General features: G+C 40.2%; 1 pseudogene; it reads right to left on the bottom strand.

The window, feature by feature from the left end:
• Positions 1–297: 297 nt before the first annotated feature.
• Positions 298–11,552, bottom strand: LOC107943877 (uncharacterized; annotated as a pseudogene).
• Between the last annotated feature and the right edge of the window lie 863 nt (positions 11,553–12,415).

Below are 12,415 nucleotides of genomic sequence, written 5' to 3'. Positions count from 1 at the left end.
ACATTTTAGAAAAACGATCAACGACGACAAATATGGAATTCTTCCCCGTCTTTGTCCTAGGTAAACCAAGGACGAAATCCATGGATATATCCATCCAAGGACCTTCAGGAATTGGAAGCAGTGTATATAGTCCATGCGGCTTGGTTGTCGATTTGGCTCTCTTACATGTCAGACACCAATCACAAACGCGTTCAACATCCCGCTTCATTTTTGGCCAATAAAAATGTTCTTGGAGTGTAGCCAATGTCTTGCCCACGCCAAAATGGCCCATGAGGCCCCCACTATGTGCCTCGTTCACTAATAAAATTCCCTAATGGAACCTTGTGGGACACACAACTTCCCTTCTTTAAAAAGAAAGCCGTCTTGTCGATAAAACCTATCAACAGCCACATTCTCACAAGAAACATATATTTCACCAAAATCATTGTCAATAGCGTATAAATCTTTCAAAAATGCAAAGCCAAGTAATTTTGAATCTAGATGTGATAGAAGCGTATACCTTCTTGATAATGCATCGGCCACTATGTTTTCTTTACCTTTTTTATGCTTAATGACATAGGGAAATGACTCTAGGTATTCGACCCACTTGGCATGCCTTTTGTTCAATTTGTGTTGGCCTTTAATATGTTTAAGCGCCTCGTGATCAGAATGAATCACGAATTCTTTCGACCACAGGTAATGTTGCCATGTTTCAAGGGCCCGAATCAGAGCATACATCTCCTTATCATACACGGGAAAGTTCAACACAGCTCCGTTCAGCTTTTCGCTAAAATAAGCAATTGGTTTCCCGTCTTGTGTCAACACAGCACCTATCCCCACACCTGACGCATCACACTCAATTTCAAATGTTTTAGAAAAGTCAGGTAGGGTTAACAATGGGGCGTTAGTAAGACAATCCTTAATAATAGCGAAAGCTTTCTCTTGTTCATCACCCCAATAGAAGGTGGAATTTTTCTTGATTACACTCGTCAATGGTGCGGCCAAAGTGCTAAAATTAGGCACAAAACGTCGATAAAAGCTTGCCAATCCATGGAAGCTTCTAACTTGGCTGATACTCGTTGGTCTCGGCCACTCTTGTATTGCCTTAATCTTTTCATGGTCCACCTCGAGTCCTTCCGAGCTAACTACAAAACCAAGAAAAACCACTTTATTAGAGCAGAAAGTACACTTTTGAAGATTAGCATATAGAGTTTCTTTGTGCAAAACATCCAAAACAGACCTAAGATGTGTCACATGCTCCTCCAAGGACTTGCTATAAATTAATATATCATCGAAATATACAACACAAAACTTACCAATAAAATTTCGTAAAACATAGTTCATAAGTCTCATAAAAGTGCTAGGGGCGTTGGTTAAGCCGAACGGCATTACCAACCATTCATACAAACCATGTTTTGTCTTAAAAGCGGTCTTCCACTCATCACCTTCTCACATCCGAATCTGATGGTATCCGCTTTTGAGATCAATTTTCGAGCATGTTATCTAAACGCGGTATGGGATGCCTATACTTAATAGTAATTTTATTTACAGCACGGCAATCGACACACATGCGCTACGTGTTGTCCTTCTTTGGCACCAACAAAGCTCGTACGGCGCAGGGACAAAGGCTTTCTCGAATGTAGCCCTTTTCCATAAGTTCATTGACTTGTCGTTGAAGTTCTTTGGTCTCTTCCTGATACGCCCTCACCTCGAGATCGAATTGAGTCGTAAAGATCGCCCGATCGTGAATTAGGAGTAAATTGAGGCTTTACAAAATAGGCTAGAAGAAAGAGGTCTATTTAGGCTCAAAAAGGTTTTGTTGGTTTAGCAAATGAGTTAGAAAACAATGGAAGCAATTTGGCTAAGGATTCGAAAGCCGAACTAACACAATAGGAATGTGTTAACCCATAACTTAGGAGAATGCTTAGGTTGGTAAGGATGGATGGAAGGTTTGTCAAATGGAAAGAAACTTCGACCCACTATCAATGGTGATAGGAACCTTAGTATGAATCGAACGCCACACTTTTGGGATTAAAGTGATAAGTTCGGGAAGAAACAAAAACAAGTTTGACGCCACAAAGATGTTTGATAAGTCTCACAAGTTTTTGGAGAATAACGAGAGTTGAAAACAACCTCACAATTTAGCAAAGCTATCAAATTGTTCATTAACCTCCAAAATGTGAATTACATGGTCTATTTATAGGCTGGACTAAGGCAGCCGAATAGCCTATTAATCAGATTCTTATGCCTTAAGTTTCTATAGGAAATTTCCTAGAAATTTCCCAAATACATTGATGAACAAAAATCTGAATCTTATCCTTCTAGAAGAGATGATTCGGCTGGCCCTTTTAATGATGATAATTCACATTCAACTAATGTTTTAAAATAGCTTAATTGCTGCTATGGAGAAGAGAAATGGACAGCTTCAAAAATTATGCTTCTTTGGCCGAATATGAGTAGCCACCAAGTGAATTCGCTGCTGGAATTTATGATACACTCTTTGGCCATTGCTCTCCACGAAATTGGCCCTTGGAGAAGCTCAAAAAACAGTAGCTAGAAGTCCATTGAGCTGCACGAAAAGTCAGCTGGAAACACAAGGCAGCTGCACTTTAAATGCCGTCCATGCATGTGCCCAAATACATGCTCCTTCTTTATGAGCTTTCTTTGCCATTAAGCTAGCTGAAAAACATCAAATAAATGTGATTAGGACAAGTTTAATACTCATGAAATCAGCAGCTGGACATATTAAAATTCTGCACATTAATTCGGCTAAGACAAATTAATTAGCAGCCACTAATAAATTTGTCTTAGTCAAGACACATTAAAACTTTGTAATTAAATTAAACACATTTAATTTATGACTTAATATGGACATATTAAAGGCATGTACTAATATAAAACATATTTAATAAGCTGAATTAAAAATGTCCAGATTAAGACACATTTATTTAATTAAATGATTTGAGCTGATTCTAAACTAACACAACTAATTAAATTTATTAAAAATAAATTTAATCAGCTCCTTGAACTAATTAAGTGCCGAATTGAGCTAAATTGAGCTGACACAAGCTAAAATCAGCTTGTAGGAAATTGCGAATCAAGCTAGTTGAGCTGGGCGTTTTATGGGCAATCAATCCATCACTCCACAATCGAGCAATATAGCTTGCTACAGCATCTTGGAACTTCTTGGCACGTGCTCGAGTAATTGGCCCCAAAGGCAACTCCATGGATTCGGCACCTATCTTCATGGGCGAGCTCATATCATCCTCCCTCTCTTCGAAGCGATTCGTCCTCGAATCGTCACCTACATCAAAAGGAGAAAGGTCAGCAACGTTAAAACTTGCACTCACTGCATACTCACCCGGTAGGTCAATCTTGTAGACGTTGTCATTGATCCGTTCCAATACTTGAAAAGGGCCATCACCCCTTGATTGAAGCTTGGATTTCCTTTGATCGGGAAACTGTTCCTTGCGCATGTGGATCCAAACCCAGTCACCGGGTTCGAACACGACTCATTTGCGCCCTTTATTTGCCCCTCGAACATATTGTTCGGTTCTCCTCTCAATATTATCCTTAACATTTTTGTGCAATTGCTTAACAAATTCGGCCTTCTTTTTGCCATCTACATGTACTAATTCATTAGAAGGCATAGGAATCAAATCAAGAGGAGTAATGGGATTAAAACCGTATACTACCTCAAAAGGAGAAAATTTCGTAGCAGAATGAACGGTTCGATTGTATGCGAACTCCACATGAGGTAAGCAATCTTCCCACATCTTCAAATTCTTTTTCAAAATAGCTCGAAGCAAAGTTGATAGCACACGGTTGACTACTTCGGTTTGGCCATCCGTTTGAGGGTGGCATGTCATCGAAAATAGAAGTTTGGTGCCCAATTTCCCCCACAACGTTCTCCAAAAATGACTTAGAAACTTTGTGTCGCGATCAGAGACAATGGTTCGAGGGATCCCATGCAACCTAACAACTTCCTTGAAAAACAGACTAGCAACGTTAGTAGCATCATCAGTTTTATTACAAGGTATAAAATGGGCCATTTTTGAAAAACGGTCTACAACAACAAATATTGAATCTCTCCCTCTTTTGGTTCTTGGAAGGCCCAGAACGAAGTCCATTGAAATGTCTACCCACGGAGCATCAGGAATAGGCAACGGGGTATATAATCCATGCGGTTTGATTCGTGACTTTGCCTTCTTACAAGTGATGCAACGATCACATTTCCTTATTACGTCACGTTTCATTTTGGGCCAATAGAAAAGTTCATGCAATATTGCTAAAGTTTTAGCAATTCCGAAGTGGCCCATAAGTCCTCCACTATGAGCTTCTTCTACAAGGACGTTTCTCACAGAACTTTGAGGCACACAAAGCTTGCCTTCACGAAATAAATAGCCCTCATGCTGAAAATACTTTTCACAAGCACCATGCGAACAAGACTCATAAATTTCACCAAAGTCAGCATCAGATTTATAAAGATCTTTGATAAATTCGAAACCAAGCAATTTAGAATCCATTAAATTGACAAGTGCGTACCTTCGTGATAGGGCGTCGGCTACAACATTTTCCTTACCCTTTTTATACTTGATCACGTACGGAAATGACTCCAAATACTCCACCCACTTGGCATGACATTTATTGAGCTTGGTTTGTCCCTTCAAATGCTTTAGAGCCTCGTGGTCCGAATGAATTACGAATTCCTTCAGCCATAAATAGTGTTGCCATGTTTCGAGAGCTCGGACCAATGCATATAGTTCCTTATCATACGTTGGATAATTCAACGTAGCTCCGTTAAGCTTTTCACTAAAGTATGCAATAGGCCGTCCATCTTGCATCAAAGCAGCGCCAATGCCGATACCTGAAGCATCACACTCTATCTCGAATGTTTTGTTAAAATCAGGTAAAGACAACAATGGTGCATTAGTTAGACATTCCTTAAGCTTATTAAAAGAATTTTCTTGTTCATCAGTCCACACAAAAGGAGAATTTTTCTTAATTATACCTGTTAAGGGGGCAGCTACAGAACTAAAATTAGGCACAAACCTTCGATAGAAGCTTGCCAACCCGTGAAAACTCCTCACTTGGCTGATGTTCGTTGGACGCGGCCATTCGTTGATCGCCTTGACCTTTTCTTGGTCAACTTCTAATCCACGAGCACTTACCACAAAGCCTAGAAAAACAACTTCATTAGTGCAAAAAGAACATTTCTTTAAATTGGCATAAAGTACCTCTTTTCGTAAGACTTCAAGCACGGCACGTAGATGTTGAATATGATCTTCCAAGCTCTTGCTATAGACTAAAATATCATCAAAATACACAACACAGAATTTTCCAATGAACGAACGTAAAACATAATTCATGAGACGCATGAAAGTACTCGGAGCGTTGGTAAGTCCGAATGGCATTACCAACCATTCATACAAACCATATTTAGTTTTGAACGCAGTTTTCCATTCGTCTCCCTCCCGCATTCTAATTTGATGATACCCACTTTTTAAATCGATCTTCGAAAACAATTGGGCTCCACTAAGTTCATCAAGCATGTCGTCGAGGCGGGGAATGGGATGGCGATATTTTATTGTGATTTTGTTGATAGCGCGGCAGTCAACGCACATTCGCCAGGATCCATCCTTTTAGGAACCAACAATACCGGAACCGCGCACGGACTTAAGCTTTCACGGATGTAGCCCTTCTCCATTAATTCGCTACTTGCTTTTCTAATTCCTTCGTTTCCTCAGGATTACTTCTATATGCTGGCCTATTTGGAATTGCAGCATCGGGCACAAAATCGATTTGGTGCTCGATTCCTCGAATGGGAGGTAGGCCATTTGGCACTTCTTCAGGAAAAACATCTCCGAATTCCTGCAACAAAGAAACGATAGGAGTAGGCAAAGTATTGTCAAGTTCGTTAGTTTCCAATAAACACTCTTTATACATAAGTACAAAGATAGGTTGCCTTGCCAACATCAATTTTCGAATCTCTCTTTTTCTAGCAAAAACACTTATTTTTTATTTTCACACTCTTGCTCTTTTTCTTTTGTCACTCTTGTTTTTATCTCACTCTCCTCATTCTTTTCTTTCTTTTTCTTTTCACTCTTTTTGTTTTTCTCTTTTTCTTTTTCTCGATCAATAGATTGCTTCATCTTGAGTTGGTCTTCATGCACTTGTTTCGGTGTGAGAGGAGCTAATGTAACATTCCTTCCAAGGTGCTTAAATGAATATCGGTTTGTATAGCCGTCGTGGACTACTCGCCGGTCAAATTGCCAAGGACGCCCCAATAGCAAATGTCCCGCGTGCATTGGTACAACATCACAAACCACCTCATCTTGGTACTTGCCTATGGAAAACGCCACCCTTGCTTGCTTCGTCACCTTGAGTTTGCCTCCGTCATTTAGCCATTGTAACTTGTAAGGAGTTGGATGCTTTGTGGTGGCTAAACCAAGTTTTTCAACCAGCAAAGAACTTGCGACATTGGTGCAACTACCTCCGTCAATAATTAAACTACACACCTTACCTTGAACATGGCAACGAGTGTGAAAGGTGTTGTCTCGTTGTTGTTCTTCCTCGGCTACTTGGATATTCAAGCTCCTTTTGACAACAAGTAATTCTCCTTCAACGGGCAGCTCAAGCTCTTCACCTTCCTCCATGGGAATTTCAGGCTCCTCCTCTTGTTCATCTTCGGACTCAATCTCGCCATTTGAACGAACCACCATCACTCGTCGATTAGGACATTGACTCGCAATGTGTCCTCTTCCTTGACACTTGAAACACTTGATATCGCGAGAACGATTCGAGACAGCCTCGTTTTTATTTTTGCTAGCATCGGTACTTACTTGATTGGGTTTGGCAGCAACGAAAGGCTCCTTAGGCCGATTGGGAGCTTTGCTAGTCCTTGAGTCCACTTGTTGGTAGAAGCCGTTGGATATGTCCGCATGGGTCCTTTCCGTTTCAATTGTTTTTCAACTTTTATTGCCATATGCACCATGTCCATAACTTCTACATAGTGTTGAAGCTCGACGATATTGGCAATATCCCGATTTAGGCCGGCTAAAAATCTCGCCATTGTTGCTTCACGATCCTCCTCCACGTCGGCTCTTATCATAGTCCTCGACAGTTCGGTTGCCTTGTGTGAGATTTTGCAATCGTTGGTACAACTCCCGATGGTAATAGGAGGGAACAAAACGCTTGCGCATAATGGCCTTCATTTCGGCCCACGTAGAGATAGGCCTCTCCCCATTCCTCCTTCGGCTAGTCACCAATTGATCCCACCACACGATCGCATAATCCGAGAATTCAATGGCAGCGAGCTTTACCTTTTTATTTTCTGAATAGTTATGGCACTCAAAGACGAGTTCCATTTTCTTTTCCCACTCCAAGTAAGATTTGGGATCATTCTTCCCTTGAAACGGCGGAATAGACATCTTAATATTTTTGAGGTTGTCATCCGAACGGTCTCGATTTCTTGGGACTCGATTTTGTTGGAACCGTTGAGGGTTTCATTGTTCAGATAAGTGATCACCTTCAGATTCTTCTTCATCATGGTTTTCAATTGGTTGCTCTCGTCCTCGCCTTGCATCTTCCGGAGTCACTTCGCGTTGCCTTCGGGTTTCGACTCGATATAGGCGGTCTTCGATTGGTTCAAGCTTGCGATCAAACATTCGCTCCATTTCTTGCATAATGGCTTGCAAAGTGAGATCCGGCACTCCCCTTCCAACGTTTCTTATTGGACGAAATCCACCTCCCTCGTTTGGATTCCTTTCCGGGCTCCGTGACATTTTTTTTTAAAACAAAGTTCTTTAAAGAATCTCAACAAGAACTCACCAATCACTCACAAGAATAAACACTCACTTTGGCTTTTCTACTCTTTAATAGTCTCACTAATCTCTCTTGCCTTTTACCACTCAATTTTCACTTCCCAAAATTCTCCGCAAACTAAGTTTGACAAATCAAAATCGTTTGGGGTTGGCTTACAAAATAGATGTGGCTTGGTAGGGTAATATTTTAGGATCGGGTAGGCTAACAATCAAAGAAAAAAAGAGAAGTGATTAAAATTCATTTTGAGCATGTAAAAGCATTGTTTACTGCCCGAAGGACAAGTGATAAGCTCTGATACCAACTTGATACGCCCTCACCTCGAGATCGAATTGAGTCATAAAGATCGCCCGATCGTGAATTAGGAGTAAATTGAATACAAACTTTTTTTTTCGAATTTTTTTTACAATCTCGTAATACCGAAGACGACGATTCTTACTCCAATTCAGCTAACTCTGATACCAACTTGATACGCCCTCACCTCGAGATCGAATTGAGTCGTAAAGATCGCCCGGTCATGAATTAGGAGTAAATTGAGGCTTTACAAAATAGGCTAGAAGAAAGAGGTCTATTTAGGCTCAAAAAGGTTTTGTTGGTTTAGGAAATGAGTTAGAAAACAATGGAAGCAATTTGGCTAAGGATTCGAAAGCCGAACTAACACAATAGGAATGTGTTAACCCGTAACTTAGGAGAATGCTTAGGTTGGTAAGGATGGATGGAAGGTTTGTCAAATGGAAAGAAACTTCGACCCACTATCAATGGTGATAGGAACCTTAGTATGAATCGAACGCCACACTTTGGGATTAAAGTGATAAGTTCGGGAAGAAACAAAAACAAGTTTGACGCCACAAAGATGTTTGATAAGTCTCACAAGTTTTTGGAGAATAACGAGAGTTGAAAACAACCTCACAATTTAGCAAAGCTATCAAATTGTTCATTAACCTCCAAAATGTGAATTACATGGTCTATTTATAGGCTGGACTAAGGCAGCCGAATAGCCTATTAATCAGATTCTTATGCCTTAAGTTTCTATAGGAAATTTCCTAGAAATTTCCCAAATACATTGATGAACAAAAATCTGAATCTTATCCTTCTAGAAGAGATGATTCGGCTGGCCCTTTTAATGATGATAATTCACATTCAACTAATGTTTTAAAATAGCTTAATTGCTGCTATGGAGAAGAGAAATGGACAGCTTCAAAAATTATGCTTCTTTGGCCGAATATGAGTAGCCACCAAGTGAATTCGCTGCTGGAATTTATGATACACTCTTTGGCCATTGCTCTCCACGAAATTGGCCCTTGGAGAAGCTCAAAAAACAGCAGCTAGAAGTCCATTGAGCTGCACGAAAAGTCAGCTGGAAACACAAGGCAGCTGCACTTTAAATGCCGTCCATGCATGTGCCCAAATACATGCTCCTTCTTTATGAGCTTTCTTTGCCATTAAGCTAGCTGAAAAACATCAAATAAATGTGATTAGGACAAGTTTAATACTCATGAAATCAGCAGCTGGACATATTAAAATTCTGCACATTAATTCGGCTAAGACAAATTAATTAGCAGCCACTAATAAATTTGTCTTAGTCAAGACACATTAAAACTTTGTAATTAAATTAAACACATTTAATTTATGACTTAATATGGACATATTAAAGGCATGTACTAATATAAAACATATTTAATAAGCTGAATTAAAAATGTCCAGATTAAGACACATTTATTTAATTAAATGATTTGAGCTGATTCTAAACTAACACAACTAATTAAATTTATTAAAAATAAATTTAATCAGCTCCTTGAACTAATTAAGTGCCGAATTGAGCTAAATTGAGCTGACACAAGCTAAAATCAGCTTGTAGGAAATTGCGAATCAAGCTAGTTGAGCTGGGCGTTTTATGGGCAATCAATCCATCACTCCACAATCGAGCAATATAGCTTGCTACAGCATCTTGGAACTTCTTGGCACGTGCTCGAGTAATTGGCCCCAAAGGCAACTCCATGGATTCGGCACCTATCTTCATGGGCGAGCTCATATCACTTCCGGATTGGTTCGGTATGCTGGTCGGTTCAGAATTACGGCTCCTGGCACAAAATTGATTTGGTGCTCAATCCCACGAAGTGGTGGTAAACCACTTGGCACTTCTTCCGGAAAAACATCTTTGAAATCCTGCAAAAGAGACAGAATAGAAGATGGAAGATTCTCAGAAAGTTCATTAGTGTTAAGAAAATTTTCCTTGTACATAAGCACAAGGATTGGTTGCCTCATCAACAATGCCTTTCAAACATCACTAACTCTAGCAAAAACACTCAATTTTTCACTTGCTTTTTCTTTTTCATCTTTTTCTTTTCTCATTTTTTTTCACTCTATTTTTTCGAATTTTCTTTCTTTTTTTCATTTTTCTTTTCTTTTTCTCTCATTTGATCTACGAAATTTTTCAGCTTAAGTTGATCCTCATAGACTTGCTTTGGCGTTAATGGGGCTAAGGTTACATTTCTTCCCATATGTTTGAATGAATATCAATTCGAGTAACCATCGTGCATAACTCGACGATCGAATTGCCATGGACAGCCCAATAACAAGTGACCCGCGTGCATTGGAACAACATCGTATAGCACTTCATCGGAATATTTTCCAATAGAAAATGAAACTAAAACTTGCTTTGTCACCTTTAACTCTCCTCCATCGTTGAGCCATTGAAGTTTGTACGGATTTGGATGCTTGGTGGTCGGTAGATTTAACTTTTCCACCATGAGAGTGCTCGCCACATTCGTACAACTTCCTCCATCGATTGTGACGCTACAAAGCTTTCCTCGTACTTGACAATGAGTATGGAAGATGTTCTCTCGTTGTTGTTCATCGTCGATGCTTTGGATACTTAGGCTCCTTTTGACGACTAAGAGTTCCCCATCAAGGGCGTGCTCCACTTCTTCTTCATTGTCCGAGACGGTTTCAGGCTCATCTTCAAGCTCTTCTTCATCCGATTCTATTTCTCCATTTGCACGAACCACCATGACGTTGCGGTTGGGACATTGACTTGCAATATGGCCCCTTCCAAGGCACTTAAAACACTTAATATCCCTTGAACGATTAGCAAATGATTCGGTTGCCTTACCTTTGCTCGTATCGCCCATAGGTTTGTTTGCTTTAGTAGGCACCATTGGCTCCTTGGCACGACTAGGAGGATTACTTTTACTCGAGCTTTGCCCCCATCTAGTTGTGCTTGGGGTAGGATAACTTCGGGTGGTACCTTTTCGTTTAAGTTGCTTCTCTACCTTAATGGCCATATGTACCATGTCCACAATCTCGATGTAATGTTGCAATTCCACAACGTTGGCGATGTCTCGATTGAGACCAGCAAGGAATCGCGCCATTGTTGCTTCACGATCTTCTTGGACATCGGCTCGGATCATCGCGATCTCCATCTCTTTGAAATAATCCTCAACACTCTTTGAGCCTTGAGTAAGATTTTGAAGTTTTTGATAGAGTTCCCGATGGTAATAGGAGGGAATGAATCAGCGTCGCATCACGGCCTTCATCTCAGCCCAAGTTGATATTGGCCTTTCCCCATTCCTTCTTCGGCTTGTAGTGAGTTGATCCCACCAAATCATAGCGTAATCAGAGAATTCTATGGCCGCCAACTTCACCTTTTTGATCTCAGAATAATTATGACAATCAAAAACCAATTCGATCTTCTTCTCCCATTCCAAGTAGGCTTCCGGATCAGATTTTCCTTGAAAGGATGGAATGGATAGTTTAATGTTCCTTAAGTCGTCATCCATGCGTCTTTGATTCCGATTACCTCGGTTCCTTTGACCTCTTCGTCCTTCACTTATGTTTGATCCTTGATCACTTTCGGCTTCATTTGGATCATATAGGTCGTCTTGATTGATTTCCAATTGGTCTCGCCCTCTTTGCGGCCCTTGAGGTGTACGCTCTCATTGATTCCCCAATTCAACTCGATCCAATTGTTCGTTAACAGATTCTAACTCACCTCGGATCATGCGTTGGATTTCTCGTAACAAGGCTTGTTGAGCCAAATCCAGCACTCCACCTCCTCCAAGCGCAATGTTTCGGATTGGTTGCCTTCCACCTCCTTCCGCCATATTTCGTTCAGGACTTTGAGACATGAAAATAAAACCTCACAACAAAACCTCACGAATCTCTCGAAAAGAAAAAAATAACACTCCACTCGTGTTTCACTCAATTTTTTTGGCTTTTTCTTTTGATGTAACTCTCACACCTTTTTCCACTCAATTTCCTCTCGTGATTTCGTAAGCGACTCGTCGTGACCTTATCGTAGTTCAATGGGTCGGCTTCAAATGGCTTTACAAGGGTTTGATGTTAGGTTACGGGTAGGCTAAAAGAAACAAGAAAGGCTTTAGGCTAAGTGTGGCTTAGAAGATGAATAGAAGAGAATGCCAAACTTACAAACTCGAATCACTTTTTTTTATATCGAATTTTTTTTTCAATAGCGTGAAATTTCACTAAGAGGGATATAAAAAAGTGTAGAATGTGATTTTGAAAAAAAATTTGTTGAAGTGTCTCTAGACTTTTTTTTACGGATCTTTCACGTTCTTTTCGTCTGCACCTAGACCGTATACAATTTTTTTGATTT

Source organism: Gossypium hirsutum, chromosome D07 (assembly GCF_007990345.1).
Source record: "Gossypium hirsutum isolate 1008001.06 chromosome D07, Gossypium_hirsutum_v2.1, whole genome shotgun sequence".
NCBI lineage: Eukaryota > Viridiplantae > Streptophyta > Magnoliopsida > Malvales > Malvaceae > Gossypium > Gossypium hirsutum.
The sequence above is the reverse complement of the archived record's forward strand: the minus strand, read 5'-3'. Positions and strand labels throughout refer to the sequence as shown.